This window comes from Equus quagga, chromosome 21, assembly GCF_021613505.1.
Source record: "Equus quagga isolate Etosha38 chromosome 21, UCLA_HA_Equagga_1.0, whole genome shotgun sequence".
NCBI lineage: Eukaryota > Metazoa > Chordata > Mammalia > Perissodactyla > Equidae > Equus > Equus quagga.
In genome coordinates this window covers 7,564,106-7,582,181 of record NC_060287.1, presented here as the reverse complement: position 1 = coordinate 7,582,181, position 18,076 = coordinate 7,564,106, and the positions used below count along the sequence as shown (strand labels likewise).

Here is an 18,076-nt window from a genome sequence, read left to right as displayed (position 1 = left end):
GAAAAGAGGAAAGAAATATATCAGAGCTGTCACGAATCTTTCATACCCTGATACCCTACTCCCCCCGCAATCCATAGATCTTTTATTAAATTTCACTATGCCTCCGTAGGAAATGTGAATAGTCATTGAAACTGGTTCTATGCCAGGTCTTGAAAGCTGATACACTGAAAAGGTACCCAGCGTATGTTAAATGAACACCAAACTCCCTGGCAAGGAAAGGACTAATGTGAGACTATGACACAGTTAAATTTAGAAACGGGATTAAAAATAGTTCATGGGTTTCATTTCAAGGTCATTCACAGACACATTTTCACAGTCCTGTGGGATTCCATTCCAGCTGGATTCCATTTCACGTGAGGGGTAGTCTTTTATTTTTCCAATCTATTAAGACTTTGAAGATATATGAGAAAGGAAACTAGTACTTATTAGGGATCTACTATAGTCCTGAGATTGTGCTAGATGCTTCTCTTTACATCGAATGATTACAATTATAATAGTAATACTAGCTGATGTTTTTGGATGCTTACTAGGGGAGAGACTGTGCTAAGTAATTTCTATTCCTAGTTATACTTTTTCTAACCAAAAGCTCATGGGATTTACAAATGAAGAAACTGATGCTTACAGAGGTTTAATAACTTGTGAAAAGTGGCTGCCACTTTTACTAACTGGCAGAGCAAGATTTTAACCTCAGTTTCTTTGCCTCCAAAGCCCATATTGACCAAAGAATGTCAATACAAATGCTTTGGAATCCCATTGTGCATTAATGTCTTCATTTGTGAACTGCTAATGATAACACCTACCCAAGAAGATTGTTGTGAGAATAAAATTAATGAATGCATATAGAATTTTTATAATGATAGTGCCTGGTGTATGGTAAACATTCAAGAAACATTAGCTATTGGTATTTTTGTTTAAAGACAAAAATAATTAGTAGGTTGTTATATTTCAAAATATAGTGATCTTTTATGTTTTTATCTTATTTTACTATTATAATACGAAGCATTAAACAATATGAAAATATTCTCCTTCCATTCTAACTTCCCAATACTTTAAAATAGCAAAGTTTGAAATATTTATGCAAATTGTTCTTTAATTTAATATTTATGGGATCTATGACCTGTTATGTAAAATCAGTGTGTCACAGCTAAAGTCATTTTAAAAGCAACACACACTAAAAGCTTTACTATTTGATTCTCAAACCACTATTTCATTTTCAAAATGTTCATCATCCTAGAGAAAATGATACATTGAATATAAGGCATCATGTGAAATTAACTGTGCTGTTAGTTGTTCCCACCACACAGGTAAAGTTTAGAGGTTCAGACATTGGCGGATTTTTTAAACCAACCCTAAAATTCTTTTCTCTCATATCCTTTAGGCCAGGGAAAATTGTTCCTGTATTGTAGACTTCAATCTGTTTCTCAATTTATTAGTTATACATTATCTAGCAGCAGCCAGTCAAAAGACATTTTGGCAGAAAACCTGTTCTTAAAATGGCTGAGATTTCAACACCTCAATGAAATAACTTTTAGGGCTGGGCTCTTCCTCAGTTTACAAGAGTGGTAACAGTATGCACCTGTTATTCCCTTCTCCGGACCTTTGCCTCCCAGTGGGCAGAAGGCTTGCCAAAAGCTGACCGCTCTTGCTGAAATGTTTTTGTAACTGACATCACTCAGCCTCTCAGAATAGCAGTTTTATCCAAGCTTACAATTAGTAAAAAGCTTTTGAAGTGCACTGAAACCTTAGCAAGCCATCCCAGAAGGAGCTGGCTCTTAAGAAGGCTTCTTTTACTCTGCTAGGCCAGAAAAAGTGGCCTGTTAATATCACTTTTTAGTCATGCTTGTGTTTCAAAGAGGTCAACACTTAACCGAGTTATTCAATCAATAATGTTGCCTTTAAAACAGAAAGGGTGCTGTAAGTACAGTGTGTAAATCATTAGTGCTGTTCACTAGCTATTTTTGATATCTGGCTACCTAGTGGGATTTTCTTTCTTGATTTTTTTTGCTTGGCATCCTCAGGTGAGTCCATATGACTAGTTCTGGCCAAAGGAGTCATGAACAGAAGTAGCATGCGTTACTTCTAGGCCAGGGCATTTAATTGCCAGAGTGAAACCCTCATGAATTCTTTCCTGCTGCTACAATGATTGACAGCATTCCAGATAGTGGCTGTAGCATCTATCAATTTGTCTCTGAAACACAATAAAATGAAGAACTCTCAACTGATCTGCACTGGATGTACCAAGTAAGCAAAACAGTAAATGTTTGTTGTGTTAGCCACTGAGCTATTTAGGGTTATTTGTTACCACAGCATTACCAAGCCAATCCTGACGGATGCACACGACAGGAATTACAAATGAAAATTCGTGGCCATTCAGAGAGCAAACTGGAAAAGGGAAGCTGGGATTTTTAGAAAGTCATGTTTATAGCCTTTAATGGCATATTTATACTTCTTGCAATAGACCTAGGGACCTAGATTTTGTTTCATAGGGACCTAGAGCCTATGATTGGATCCGTTATTTATGAAGTCAAGACCTAATACGTGAGTTGTCATTATGAAGCAAGCACTCCTAGTGAATTTTTGCAATATCTTAAACTTTCTTTTAAAATATATATGTGGTTATATATAGTACATTTCTTTTTCTTAGAGTAAAGAACTAGAGTGAATTGTCTTATAAATCATTACTTATATTCATTCAAAATAATACTTCTGCCACAACTAGAAGGACCCACAACAAAGAATATACAACTATGTACCAGGGGACTTTGGGGAGAAAAAGGAAAAAAAAAAACCCCACAAAATAATACTTCTTTAGATCATTCATTTTTCATGATAGCCTATATTGTAAAAATCTACTATAGTCTCAAAATGAAAAAATTAAACATAATAATTAGAGCCAAATTTCTCCTCATCTATAAATTATTTTCTCTCTGCCAGGGACACCAAGCTATGGTTGCTCTCCTTACTTTGATCAGAAGTACTTCTCTCCAACTTCTTCATTTTCTGTAATAACCCAATTGTGTACAATCTTCCATCACATGTCGAAATCTTGAATGAATTGTTTTGTGTTTTTACTGTATACTACTTCCTAAGGGTGATGATTCACCTCTGTTTAGAACTCACTATGAAAAGCCCTGCTTAAAAAATGTTTCTCAATTTTATTTTCTCAAGGTCTTCTTCCAACATTGAAGCTAGTAGAAAAGTCACAGTTAAGCCTACCAACACCTCCCTTATTTTAATGTATTTCAATCTCATTTTCTCTTTATTTTAGGTTTTCCAGGCCTAAAGGGACCAACAATTTTAGTCCATTCTATTATGGCATCACTCTTAATCTGCATTCTTTTCATTCTCTACCTTAGGTACTTCTCCATCATTGTGCTATCACACACTTAAAAAGTAAACAATGACCAAGTTTCAGAAACTGTAGCTTATGAAGATGCATGGTCATGTTATGTTCAGAATAGAACCTAAGATGACTAATTCTAGAGCAACTTGTGATGAATAATTGCATAGTTTTATAAGCCCTATTGATTTAGGCACTATTTTCATAATAATCTAAACTAATACTTTCCCTCAAAAATATTTTTAAAGAATCTAACTGTCCTTTCTCATCCATGCCATAACATGCTATTTTTGTCTTCAAAATGGTTATAAAATCAAATTTCTTGTATTAATGGGTTTCAAAAATTACTATAACTCAAAGCAAGGCAAATACTGTAAAATAAACCATCTTCTGGTTGTTAAGAAATGAGATCACTCCATCTTGGATGACTCAACATAAGATGTGTGAAATTAATTTATTGAACAACTGAAGGTTGAAGTAAGGTTCTGAAATTTAGTTCTTTTGTAGAAGGGTAGACAGTGATTTCCTTCAGAGTATGTGTCTGACTCTGATTAAAATTCTTCTGTTATGCTGCACAGATAAAAGAACAAACTATTTTTGTTTTAAATGATAGCACTGGATTCTGAAACTGAGCCCAGAAGATTGGATGCAGATTTCAAAGGACAGTACACATCCATGCACTCATGAAAGCCCTTAAAACTCCACACCACAAGGTCAGATGAAAATACCAATGCTATTTGCTGTTCATTGTTGTGTGATGAAACAGATTGGCAGTAGCTAATAATATTTCTACAATTTATACCTATGCAAATTTAAAGCCTATATTAATTAAACACAAAAGCTATGTTGAAACATCAACTCGTTTCTACTTTTGCCTGCTGATTTAAATTTGAAAAAATCTATCCACCTCTATTATTTTTTTAGCATACTTTAAATAATCTGTGTGTATAAGAAATGATACTTAATGTACACTCAGTTATCAACAGTCTAGAATTTTGGAAAGTTGAAACAACATACAGTCCAAAATTATATAAAGTAGAGCCTTTATCACACGAGTCAGATGAATTTTATTTTATTTACATAGCATATGCCAAATGTAACAAAAGGAAGTAACTCAGAAAAATCCAAGGTAATCAACCAAGTATTACAACATCACCATTGATAATCTACAAAATAGAGAATCTATGTACAAATAGTCATGAGTAATAACTTTAATCCACTTATTTTGAAACAGTTTTGAGGCAGTTTACAATAAAAGCATAGGTACAGGAAATATGAAACCATTAGTCCAAAATTAAAATATAAAACTCAAATTGTAAAAGGCAAGGCTTGGGGGAAATTAAACAGAAAAACTTCCATTAAATAACTTGCACTTAATTCCTTATCTGAATAAAAATCCTTGGCTATCAATCAAAAGATTGACAAATAAATGAAGATTTATATGCTTTAAGTTGAAAGAATATGTTTGTTTATGTGTATGTAATCTTTCGTAATTTCGATATTTTCCAGAAATTTCAGTTAACTAACCGATTGGATCCCAATTGTGTAAAGATAAGAGGGTATCAAGTGACTTAAGAAATGATGATGGAGGAAAACAGCAGCAGTTGGGCATAAAATTTAGTTCCAAGCCGAAGTGGATTTGCCCTGCAGCTAATAAAGCTTAAGCTTTAAGGTTCTGAACTGGGATGAGGCTCTCCCACAGTCCTGAACCTAATTTTCTATTCATAATTTTGAATTCTTTTTTCTTAAACAAGGGTCCCCAAATTATATAGACCTGAGGTCCCATAAAGCTTGGATTGGTTCCTGCCTCCAACTTTCTCGGCGGTCAAGGAAAGATGTAGTTGATTACACAATGCTCAGTGTTTAATAATAGTTAAAAATTGCCAGTTTACCAAGAATAATAAACATTTTCCAGTTGGTATGCTCATAGAGAAGTTTACTATTAAATGCTTCATGTGAGGACATTGAGAAATATAATTATAGTCTGTTGGCAAGGATGTCTCAATTTGGCAATATATCACAGAAAAATGCAACATTATTCTACCTACGGTATTTCTTTACATAAGCAGCAAAAGCATGTTATTAAAGCATATTTCACATACTGGTCTTTTTTCAGGATGGCACAAAGGGGCCCTGGAGGAAAGTTTGGTACGAAAGTTTGTTGTGGGGTGAGGGGTGGAGAAGAATAATAGCAAACTCAAAGGGGAGGAGAGAGAATGAAATAGAAAGAGATGAGCTAAAAGAACAAGCACATTGTGTCCAGAAAGGATATTATCCAGACACAGTAGAGTGGAAAGATGAATCATCTTGTGGAACTGCAAGATTCAACAACTCATGTAGAATTTTCCATTACTATCATGCATAAAATGAGAGCAATAAAATTAAAGCATTATTAGTAATGAGAAAACTGGATTTTCAATGCAACTAACTGACAAGATGATATAAAGGTAATTGGTCATGAGAATGTTTAGCAGTAGTAATGGATTGTCTATTTTAAAAATTGCCTTACCATAATTAAATTACAAAAAGTCACTGTTTCATTGCAGCACATTCCTGTATACCACAATAGTGAAAAAAATAACTATTTTGAGCACAGTATGGATATTATTTTCCAACAATAAGTATTCAAATCAAGATTTGTTCATTGTTATATTACTGGCAAATTGAGCACGCCTGACTTAGATTCTCAGTAAATACTTTTTAGCAAATTAAAAATTCGCACAAAGCACTCATGACACTCTAGAAATTTAAAATATTATAATTTTGTTATGAAGGGCATAATGTGAGTAATAAATAAATATAATTACTGTACACTGTAATTATAAAAAAGGACTCAATGGGCAACAAATTACATCTACATAATAAAAATCACAACTCTACATTATAAATGTAATATATCAGAAACTATTAGCTAATCATTGTAAACATAAATTACACAATGCAAACAACAATTGCTTAGAGACTGCTGGAGTGGAAGGCGATTTCAATTGTTTATATCACTTTAAAAAACTATCCAAACTATCCAAGGAAGTTTATAACCTGCCTTCATTTTCTCATATAGCAAGTAGAAATATTTAGAATTAGTCACTAGACCCTAGAAAAGCACTAAAATTGGTGACAAGTTTTATAGAATTAACAACTGAGGTATCCAATATTTAAGAGCTTCATCAAAGGCTTTAGTTGAGAGATTCTGGAGAAGTCTTTCCTAATGATGTTAACTTAGTGTTTCTTTGTACCTCTATACTCCCAAAGAATAGCCTTAAAGGGTAAAAGAACTCAAAAAAGAACTAAGAGTACTCCTTCAGAAGTGTGTGTAGAAAGCAGAAATACAAGGGCACAGTCATACTCTTCTGTCCTGGCAATAATTGGGGTTATGTGATTATAATATTATTTTCTTTACTTAAGCATCCCTGACAGAGTCAGTTTCTTACCCTCTATTCTCTACTTGAGTCCTTGTCTAGTGACAGCACCTTGGGACTGTGCCTTAGACATTATGGAATAAATTAGAAGTAGGGTAATTTAAATTGTCTTGAATAATCGGTGGACAAATTCAGAGATTTTTAGTTAGGATAATTATTTCCTATTTAAGTTTTGATACAGTAAAGATTTACTATTCCATCCACCTTTTCTTCCTTCAGGCTGGAGACAATCTCTAGGCAATGCATTGAGAAAGAGAAAAAAGAACGTATACTTTCTAATTTGTATATCCCTTTTGCTAATTAAAACAATTAATATAGCAATACGTGTGTTTGATAAAAACACAGTAATAAATTACCACCTGAGTCAGCCATTAGAACTTTTGAATTTAGTTACCTCATTACTGAATTTACAGTTTGCTAAAATGACTCATATGTGCACACCAGTTAATTTACTATACTTTTCTAATTTTGAGTTATGCGGTATGATATAATCTTTGTTACATAAGTGGAACATGTCTATTCCTGCCTATCCAATAATTAAAACTTTGGAACACATTTTATGATGGGAATTTGTATCCTATTATTTTAAGAAAAATTATAGATGTTTGGGAACAAGAATGTGCACTAACAAGAGGACTTACTATATTTGACATAAAATGTTTCTGATTTAAAAGAGGTAGAATTGCATTATTTTGTATATTACCGGCACAGAATTGTTGAAACTTAAAGGGCAAGATCAGGCTCTCAAAGAGAATTATCTGCTAAAGTACAGGAAAGTTCTGATTGGGTACAAGAAAAAGGCATAAAAACAAAAGAGCAAGTAGAGATAGGGCAGGAAGCACACACATTAGAAATAATCTAGGGGCTAAAAGTAGGTACTTGCACGAAGCAAATACAGAATTAATCAAAAGACTGACATCTAATTACAGGAAAGTCTTGGGCTAAGAAATGTAGAGGGCTAAGAAAAATAAGAAATTAACATTTAATCTGAAAGGGTTAAACCTGGCCGTGATTATCTTAGAAATTGAAATGGGAATGCTCCTTCCGGGCTGTAATGAATCGGCCTTAAAGTTCGAAGCCGTTCAGAACCGAGGACAGAGGCAATTCAATACAGCCGCATAGATTTTCTTATCCCACTTGTCTGAGATTCATATATAATCATAGAGCTGGAAAGAACTTTAGAAATCATCCATCCCAACTCCTTTACGTTACAGATAAGAGAACTGAGGCACAGGGTTATTACCAACTTCTCCAGTCACCCTGTTAATAAGGGGTGAGGTTCAGTTTAGACTCTAAGTCTGCTTATACCTAGCACAGTGTTCTCTAGGACCTGCAAATTTATTGTCACGTGCACAGAAGATTTTGAGTGGTTGTTTTCATATTAAGAAGGTAATTTATATTTGACTTTTGTGTATGTATTTGTTGGTCTGTGTGTGTGTCTGTATGTGTGTGTGTGTGTAGGTTAATAGTCTAGATGAACAGAAAGAACTTTTTCTAAATAGCACAAGTGACCGGATTGTTTCAGACCAAATGTGCCCTTCCTAATTTTGGTGTGTTTATTTGGCAATGGTCATAAGAAAGCTGCCAAAGTTCAAAATATCTTCTTAGATCTTTCTTTCCTTTGTTTAGCAATATTTTAAATAGTTACTTGTTACTTTAATCTCTTTATTCTGCAGTTTTCTTGTCTCATAGCTGAGAACTCTTCTATACCATTTTTTTGGGTGGTCTTTGTTTTTGCATTGTTAATTTTAAAATAGACATACTTTTGCTAAATTGGTTCATTTTTTCTTCTTTTTATTTGAAGCTTTGGTCAAAGAGAATTAGAATTTACGAAATTAAACTATTGTTGAGATTTCGTGAGAAAGGATCAATCAGGGAAAAGTTGTATTATTGTTACAGAACATTTTGTCTACATTTAGGCAGAGATATCAAGAGGAACTAAAGTAAAGATTAAGTGCAAGTAATAGCATAAGATTCAGAGGCTTATTTTATTATCTACACAGTCACTCAAATAGTAAACTAAATTAGAAACGGAAACATGAATCCTAATTTGGAAACAATGTATTTAAAAAAACCCAAACAACTTTGTCCTGCCTAGGGAATATTAGAACTTCTTGATACAGTAGAAATATTATGCCCTCTGGAGTCTGAATACAAATGTTGGCTTGACTCATTCTACACGATGTTGGAAAAATTTCTTAGCCTCTTGCAGTCCCAGTTTCTCTCTTTGAAAAATAAGAATATGCTTTTGTCCACACATGTAGACATATCAGACCTCCTTGATGGGGACCCCTAAATAGCTGAAATGATACGTTTCTGTCCTTGCCTCCATACCTCCTCCTAGCACCAGCTATCAACACCCAATCCGATCCTTTAAGGCCTTTGGCCTTGGTCCCACTTGCCATGAACTCTGGTGCAAGGCTCCAGAGATCTTATAAAGATACAGGGTCCAGAGTACCCTATCACCAATCGGCCCAGCTTGAGCTGTGCTAATAGACTCCAAGAGCCAAGTGACTAACTCTTATTTTAGACACAGGGTTCCCTAGAAAGAACTCTTATAGAATCTTAGGGGTTTTCGATCTAATCTTGGACTAAGTGCTGGCCAAAAACTTCTGCCTGTTTCTGTGGATCTCTAAATTTTTTATCCTTCAACTCCTTCTGCCTTATTCTTCTTTGATGTGGGTTTTTGGAAAGAAGTTAGCTGTTGAAATGTACCTGGCTATTGACAAAGAAGCTTTCCTTCATTTTGCACTGGGTACCATTTCTATTTTGTACTAAGCTATTCCTACAGCTCCGGCTTCCACAATTTAACCTAATCTACTGTAAAGAGGCACCACAGAGAAATCACACTCAGTTCACAGACACATTTTTCCATAGATTATAATAAGTAAACATTAAAATTTTTAAAACTCCTACCTTTATCTTAATGAAAAGGATCTGGGAAAAATCAAGCAAACAACTTTAATAAGAAGGAGATAAGAGAATTTATTTTTGGATTTTGGTATGTTCCCTTTTTTGTTTTGCTCAGATTTTAGCAGGACCGATTGACCATCCGCACCCAGGTAAGTTTGTCTGTTTGTGAGAGAGTATTCTTCACAAGTGGGTGCGGTTATGTAAAGAGATGAGACATGAAGTCACACTTCAATTTTGAAGTCTAAATGTTAATTTACATTATATTTTATAACTTGCTCAGGGAGAATTTATGTGTGCAAAGTGCAATGGAGCTTGGTTCTCTGACGTCAAAAAACTTTCAATTTTCACTTTCTTGTGAAACGCACACGTGGAACATATTTTCCTTTATTCATTCCACCAGTAGTCTGTGATGAAAGATACATATTTTGACAAAGGAACAAATTACTTTCTGGAGTCTTATTTAGAAGGTATTTCTTGAATTTTATAGTTGCCTTTACACTTAAGAAAAACATACAGTTCTGCCACAATACTCATACACATATAACAATAAATCCAAGGAAAATTATGAAAAAAATCTACCAATAGAGTGTGAAAATAAAGCAAAATGAAGCTATTTAAAAACTGTCTACACTAACAAAGAAAAAGGAAAACTTATAATATTTAATTTTTGCATCTATGTAACTTGCTCACATATCCTTTAGTATCTTGAGACAATTTGGTGCAAAAACTTTTGTGATTTCCTTTGCTTGAAGACTACATACCTACATATACTCATCAAACTTTCCCTGTAGGTCTCAATTCTCTTCTGGAACTTCACAACTGTAATTGTTGAAAAAGGATTTTTTCTTATTTTCAGCAAAAGTCTGCTTCCAAGAACCTTTACCTATTGGTACTCCTGAAAGTCCCTATGCTCTGGGAGTTACTAAGACTGGGACATATTACATCATCTCCCACAATATATGCAACGTACCTGATAGTTTTGAGCCTCAATTTTCTCATTTGTAAAATGGGAATAGAAGTATATGTATTGTGCCTGAGTGTGGAATATAGTAAGAATTTTCTCCATGTCAGGTCACTCCGTCCGCTCCTTTTTTCCCCTTCCTCAAGAAGTATCTGGTATCATTGAAGAGGCAACACAGAAACGGTTGTAAAAGTTAATGAACAATAAGACAGTGTGTAATTAAGCATTAGATTTCTATTGTATCTAAATATACATGCTGATTTGTGGTACATTTTATAGTATCCAAGTTGTGAATTTAATTTAGAATGCAATAGTTTTCAAAAATATTGTAATAATTTTCCCCTACAATACTTGCATGTCATTCTGTTTTCTCTTTCCCTGTTTATGGCCATCTTTGTTAACTACTTCCACACTCTCTTCCCCACTCCCAATCAGTTACTAAATCCTGTTGATTCTATTCTAGTGTTCTTGCACATTTGACCCCATATTTTCTTTTCCACTTCCTGTTCTCGTCCAGGCCCTCACTAACTCTTGCCTGGGGTATAGCATTCCACCCACTCCTGGTCTATTTGGCATGAGCTATATCCCTCTTCAATTCATTCTATAGACTCCAGCTGGTTTAATCTGTCTAAGCAGAGCTCTGATCAAAAAATTGCCTTGCTCAAATACTCTCAATAATTTCATATTTCTTGGAAAATGAAGTCCAAGTACCTTTGCTTAAAAATTATTATTGTCTATGACCAAGCTTCACCCTGCCTTACTCCTGTCTTCCTCCTCACTACCCTGCTTAACAAACCCTAAGGCCCTGCCAAATTTAATATTTGCTGCTTTCCTTCTGTGCTTTGCAACTGTTGTCTTTGAGCAATGCTTAAATTTAGTCTCGAATTATCCCTCCCTCTTTCTAGAAGTTTTACCATCTTTAAATACTTACATTGGATACCACCTATACCTCTCTCTTATTTGTGCTCCTGTGGCTCTTTGTGGCCATTTTCAAACACTCATGATCTTTTGTCCTGTTTACATAAACGTGTTTAATCTCCCCACCTGTACTATAAACTAAGTGAAAGCTGTCTTTATATCTGGCACCTTAGCTAGCAGAGTTTTAAGCATGTAGATATGAAATATTTCTTTTGAAGATTCAAGAGCTTCACTGTGAGTTGGAACAGCAGAGTTTGTTTCACAAAGGAGGCCGGTCTTTGAGTTTGGGCAGAAGAGAATTTAAGGAAAGATTTTCATGACAGATGTTTGTATGATAGGAGGCAATCACCCTGAGTTAAGATTTGTGTCGGGACTACAGTCAGAAATAAGTTCAAGTAATTATGAACGAGTCTCATTGTAGCGATCTTGAGAAACAGAAGAGTTTAAAAAGGATTGGAATGGGAAAGTAGAAAGAACATTACATCAGAGTCAGGAGACTAGTCACAGTTTCGCTTCTGACAGGTAATGAGACTTCAATAACGATTTTATGGGCCTCAGTTGCTATTGTGTGAAATTAACATATAAGATTCAACAGTTTCTAGTCTCTTCTGGCTTAAAAATTCTACACCTATAAAGAAATAATGGGCTACTCTATGTTTTTGAGCAATTAGTGGCATATAAAAGCTGTGCTTAAGGAAGATAGGAAAAAAGATCAAAGAGGATAAAAAACCTTTATAAATATAAAATTTTAGCTGCTTTATTATTTTATATAAGTAAAAATAGTTACTAATTTATGTAGAGATCTATAGTTGTATAAATAAAGTGTTACAAGATAGTGTGTGTATATCCTCATTTTTGTGAGTTTACCATTTGCTATTTGAATATTAAAAATTCTTAATATAGAGCCATAATAGTCTGGAGGGGTCACAACTGTTATGCAGACCCACACTCAAATCATCCCAGATACGTGAGGTTCTGTCTTTGATTTGAAATACCTCCAGGCAGATAGCACAGTCTTTTCCCAGCTCAAATAGATCCAATTACCTCTAAAGACCCTCTTACAGTTTCTTGAGTGTCTGTGATCCAGGTGCTTGTGCTGAAGCCTAAAATAAATTTTTACATCATTTTGTGAAAACCCCTGGACAAAATGAATAAAAATTGCTGAGATCTTTTCCCACAAAACTATTTTTTATTTGAATATTTATTGAGCACCTACTGTGTGAAAGAGAATGTGCTGAGCTCCACAGAGAAGACAACGCTTGAGTAAGACAGCCTTTGATCTCAGGGAGCTGACTCTTTGCTAAGATTACAAACATGCAAAATAGGCTGAGCTTCTGAAGGGCGGACACACAGCAGATATTCAATAAATGACAATTGATAAGCCAAATAACGCAGAAGTTAGACCGTGAGCCATACCACTAGAGAGATACGAAAAGCAAGGGGAACTGAATGTCTAAGGATTATCAGAAAAAGTATGTCAGGGAAGTTTTATTTGGTCCTTGAAGTTAGTTCTTAATGGATGTAAACGTTGGAAGGTTATAGACAACAGGAGAGAAAGAGCCCAGAAAAAAATGAAAAAGGTAGGATAGCTTAGAGTAAATTTTGGAAACAAGGAATGGCCTAATTTGTCTGTAGAATAGGGGAGTAAATGAAGAATGAATTCAAAAAGGTAGGTGACTAAAAAGTTATTCATTTTGTAGGTAACTTGGGAGTCATCAAATAAGTCAGGAAGTCCTGCCTAAGATCTTCGCTTTCTCTTTTAGCCACAATTTAATATGATTTGGGATGATCCTTAAATAGCCCCTTCAATGCTTTGAAAGTCATGCACTGAAAACACAAACCAAAAATAGAAACAAAGAATCATGTAGCAGCCTTTCCATTTCTCACTACTCTGGGCAGCAATGTCAAGAATCAAATGGATTGTTTATGAGAGTTCTCATTCCGCCCTCGAAGCGGGTGTTCAGGGGAGTAGCTGCACACAGTCGTGGTTATGGACTTCACATCGCAGTGTGTTTGAGATTCTATTGACATTAGATTTACTATCATTTAAAAAAAGCAATCCTATGTAGCATCCTTTTACAACAGAACATCATAGAAATCATATTAGGAAAATATTTTTCCCTAACGCATAAGAGAAATGATAGATTTCTGTTCCTGACTGCTTCTTGCCCTAAAGTTATGCTGGAAAAAATGTTATTTCCAATTATCAAAGTAGGAAAGGTACATTTTTCAAACAACGTCATTATTAAATAATTTAATTTTTGAAATGATGCTGATACTGTCATATACATTTGGTTCTGGGAGATATCATCTCACTGTACTCCTATGTTAACAACCCAGTTACGTGTTGAACGTGTGTTTAACCTAAACTCTTACTATAAGCTGACATAAATTCTGGCTAAATTTTCAACTTTAAATTCTTATTACAAGTGGATCATTTTACCTTACTGATCAAGAGTTTTTTCCTCAAGCTGTGCAAATATATTTATGAAACTTAATGTAAGGAATGTTTATTATAAAATATTATGTGAATATTATGGAATATTATTGTTCCTAATTCTTCATTATACACTCAAATCCTTTTTCAAGTAAATTTTTATTATCTCCTACTAGGGTAGGTAGAAAATATTTTCCTGTCACATCAATGTTGGGCTTAGCCATGTGACCTGCTTTAGTCAATGGAATGTGAGCAGCCATGCATGAGCAGTTATGAATGTCTGAAGGTAGTGGTGTGCTTAGACTTGAGCTCTTGGGCTTCTGCTAGCTACCATGAGAAGAATATGCCCTGAGCAGCCTCTGGTCCCAGAGTGATGAAGACAAATGGAGCAGACTTGAACTAGACCCAAAGCCTGGAGTCTACCAAGCCTAACTGAGCCCTGGCCCAGCTAGATTGGTGGGTCTGCAGCCAACCCACAGATTGATGAGCAAGAAAAAAGATTGTTTTTGTAAGTCACTGAGATTTTGGGGTTGCTTATTATCCATCATAACTGTAGGTGTCATTGACTAATACAGGTATTATTTTATAATATTTTGATAGTTATGTTTCCTAAATAATGGTAGGAAGTAAAGTGTTAAGACTGTGAGATTTATTGTAATGAATTAAATGTTAATTAAATGTTCCAATATAAATATGTCTCACTAATGGTAATAAGATTTTGGTAACTAAAAACATAGTCTTCCCTAGAATGTATTTTTAGTTTCACGAGGCCCACAAAAAAGTTCAAAGTGAAAAGGAGATTAGCCTGCACAGTTTTTATATAGGAAAGCTGTAAATCATTTTAGTTTCTACTCTTCAAACTCACATTTTACAACTTTCCCCTTCTTACCTTAAAGCATAGCATTAAAAATTGCTTATCTATTTAGATCATTCATCACTTGAACATTGTAATTTAGTTATTAGGGACCACAGTGTAGGGCATGAACAACCTTTGCCCCAATGCGGGCTTGTTTAGAGTAAGTGGTCAAAAGCTATAACTATATACGAAAGTTTTGTAACTTTAAAACTATGTACAAATGTTTGGCAGGAAAAAGTTCGATGTCATATGAGGATATGCTTATGAATCACAGACTCAACTGAATAAATTCCTCAATTTTAATGGATGGCCTACACTATTCAAATAAGCTCATCTAAAAATTTTTTTTAGCATGAATATATATATGAAAAAATATACATATAAAGTTGTATAATTATAGAGTGAATATTTCCATTTCAGATGTCAGAGACATCTTGTCAAAAGCCAAGAGCTATGAGTAAGTGGATGAAAATACTTTGCTTCATAAACAAGTTGGCCTATTTTATTTGGCCTACTTTTTTAAAAAGGCAATTTCCTTTTATAGGTAAGATAGCAATTGTTGAACAATTAAAATATTATTTCACAATAAGATGAGAATAAAGAAGGGATATTAAGATCATTTCTTTTCCACAAGACTGAAACCATTTTCTACATATTTGTCTATCAATGCATAATAGACTCATCAAGTAGACATTTTATTGTTATGCATTTATAATTCAAATTTCTAGTTCCAGAAAGAAACTCTTTCTGATAAATAGGCGCTTAGTGAAAAATTTTTGTTTGATAAGATTTCTACATTAAAGTTGAGGTATGATTTAATAAAGGCTATATTTAGTTAGTTGGTTGTTCTTGGATGGAAAAGGAAATAATTATATACACTTCACTTTTTAAGCATATATAGTTTTCTTGGATTTTGAGCATCATAGTTATTTTGATTTTTTCTTTCTGCAGGAACATAATAAGCTATCTCTATCCATCCTTCAATTAAGTGCAGATATTTAATTTTGTAATTAGTTACAGATATTTTTAAAAAGTAGAGTTTTCAGCACCTAAAACGACATAATTGGGGACAAAGAAGATAAACTCAACTAATGAACATAGAGTTGAAAAATAGAATTCCAAAAAATTAAATGAACCCTTGCTTTCCATGTCAGTGAAAACCTTTTGTTACTTTCTGGCAGGTATCGCCATAGACAGAAGCTTTCCCATGTATTGACAGAACTGTGCAAATCCCAATTAGTTCTTCAGCTTTTCCAACGTCTGTTCTTGCCTGAGCAGTAATTCCAAACAATTCTCATGCAAGCAGAAAGTCATCCACATTATAAAAAGTTTAGGAATACTTTAGCTTAGTTTTATTTTGGGCTTTGTAAAGGCAGAGAGAGAATGTCACAAACACCAGTTGTAGACAAAATCTACAGTACATTAGACCTGGTGCTTCATCCACATTCAAAAGGTCAACAGCTAAGGTAACGGGGAGGAACTGTACATACAGAAAGTCAGAGGAAAGTGGATGAGAAATAAAATATTAGAAATATGTGAACGTGTGTACTCTCTAGGTCATATGTAAATTTGGCATTTAATTTATATAGTATCTGCATAGTGCTGTGTTATTACAAGTAAAACAGTCCTCTCCTCAACTATGGAGTAAGCTCTTTGAAGCAGGCTTTGAGTTTTATAGTCCCTCTGTATTCCTTAACACAGAGCCGAGCCTAGTGCTGAACACCCAATAAAAAATTATTGATAAATTGATTAAGATCATAATTCAAATTTGATAAGACATTGCAATGTTAGAATGTTCTTTGCAAACAACACAGCCATTAGGGATTCAAACTGAGGTGATATGGAGAGCTTTAGGTCACCTCAACATTGTTTATTTCTGATTTTAGGATTGCTTTAACTTGCTATTGACAGAAATTTGTAGTTGAAAAATATTTCCTGCTTAAGTGTGTTCTGTGTACTTCTCTTTATTGTCTTATCCTCTTCCTTTGTTTTTGTGCAAAAAGAAAAGATACGCTATATACTCTTTAAGAATTGCATTCTAGGGTCCAGCCCAGTGGTGTAGTGGTTAAATTCACATGCTCCACTTCGGTGGCCCGGAGTTCACAGGTTCAGATCCCAGGTGCAGACCTACACACTGCTCATCAAGCCATGCTGTGGTGGTGTCCTACACACAAAGTTGAGGAAGATTGGCACAGACATTAGCTCAAGGACAATCTTCCTCAAGCAAAAAGAGAAAGATTGGCAATGGATGTTAGCTCAGGGCCAGTCTTCTTTACCAAAAAAAAAAAAGCAAAAGAAAAAGAATTGCATTATTCGCTTTCAGACACATTTAAACCCAATGAAGTATCAAGATCCCCTTTTTTGAAAATCCCTTTCTCCCCACTCTCCAACTAAAGTTTGGGAAGAGAGAACTGTTGAAATTCAATACAGGATCATAGAAATCCCAGCCTTCACTATCCTGACCCCACAGAGGAAGAGAGGTAAGTTAAAGAAAGTCATAATGACACACAGTTTTCATTACATGACATTTCAAAGTTAGGAGAGAGAGGTGATACAGAGGGTATACCCTCTCTCAGACCCAGATCTTGTCACAAAGTTCCAAACAGAGAGATGGTTGTGGAAAGAGTATTCTCTCTCCTATGGACCACATTGTATTCCTAGGAAAATTCCGAGTAGACCACTGGCTTTGCAGTTCTGGGTATTTAAGTGTCACAGCTTTGTTTTAGACATAGCTAATTAGGTCTGGCTGTAACCAGCCTGCGTCAGATTGCTTCACTGGAACTGAGTGGGTAATGGAACCTAGCTTCTCCTTACTGGAGAAGGGTGTCTTTGGTGATTGTGTTGTTGGTTATATTTGACTTGAACTCAGGGCGTATTGCCTTGAAAAAACTACTAATAGTCTCTGGACAAAGATTTTCTGTGTCACTAATCATTGAAAAGCTGTCACTATTTCAGTGTACAGTAAGTGGCATATTAACTAACATTTCTGTTTATAAGTGAATTCCACATGGCTTATCTTTTGGCTCATTGGACACAGGTCAATGAAAAGTGAGCCTAGTTAGCACAAGGGAGCTTTCCACGCTTTATGTCTCTAAGCTCAATGAATTACTCTAACATCCAAATTGGCATTGCTCTATTTATACTGTCTAATCAGGAATATAATTTCACAACATCGAGTTTGCAGCACAACCATAGCATTGCAATTTAGCACACATTTTGTTAATGAGCTTTG

General features: G+C 34.7%; 1 long non-coding RNA gene across 2 annotated transcripts in view; it reads left to right on the top strand.

The window, feature by feature from the left end:
• Nucleotides 1-310: 310 nt before the first annotated feature.
• LOC124231443 (uncharacterized) overlaps nucleotides 311-18,076 on the top strand; it is a 41,373-nt gene continuing 23,607 nt past the window's right edge. Inside the window, exons 1-2 of one of the 2 annotated variants that reach the window (XR_006886524.1) lie at nucleotides 311-353; nucleotides 2,019-2,241. This is a non-coding gene — a long non-coding RNA (uncharacterized LOC124231443). Of the gene's footprint in view, nucleotides 361-2,018; nucleotides 2,242-18,076 lie in introns of both variants that reach the window. The other variant, XR_006886525.1, reaches the window with a different exon arrangement.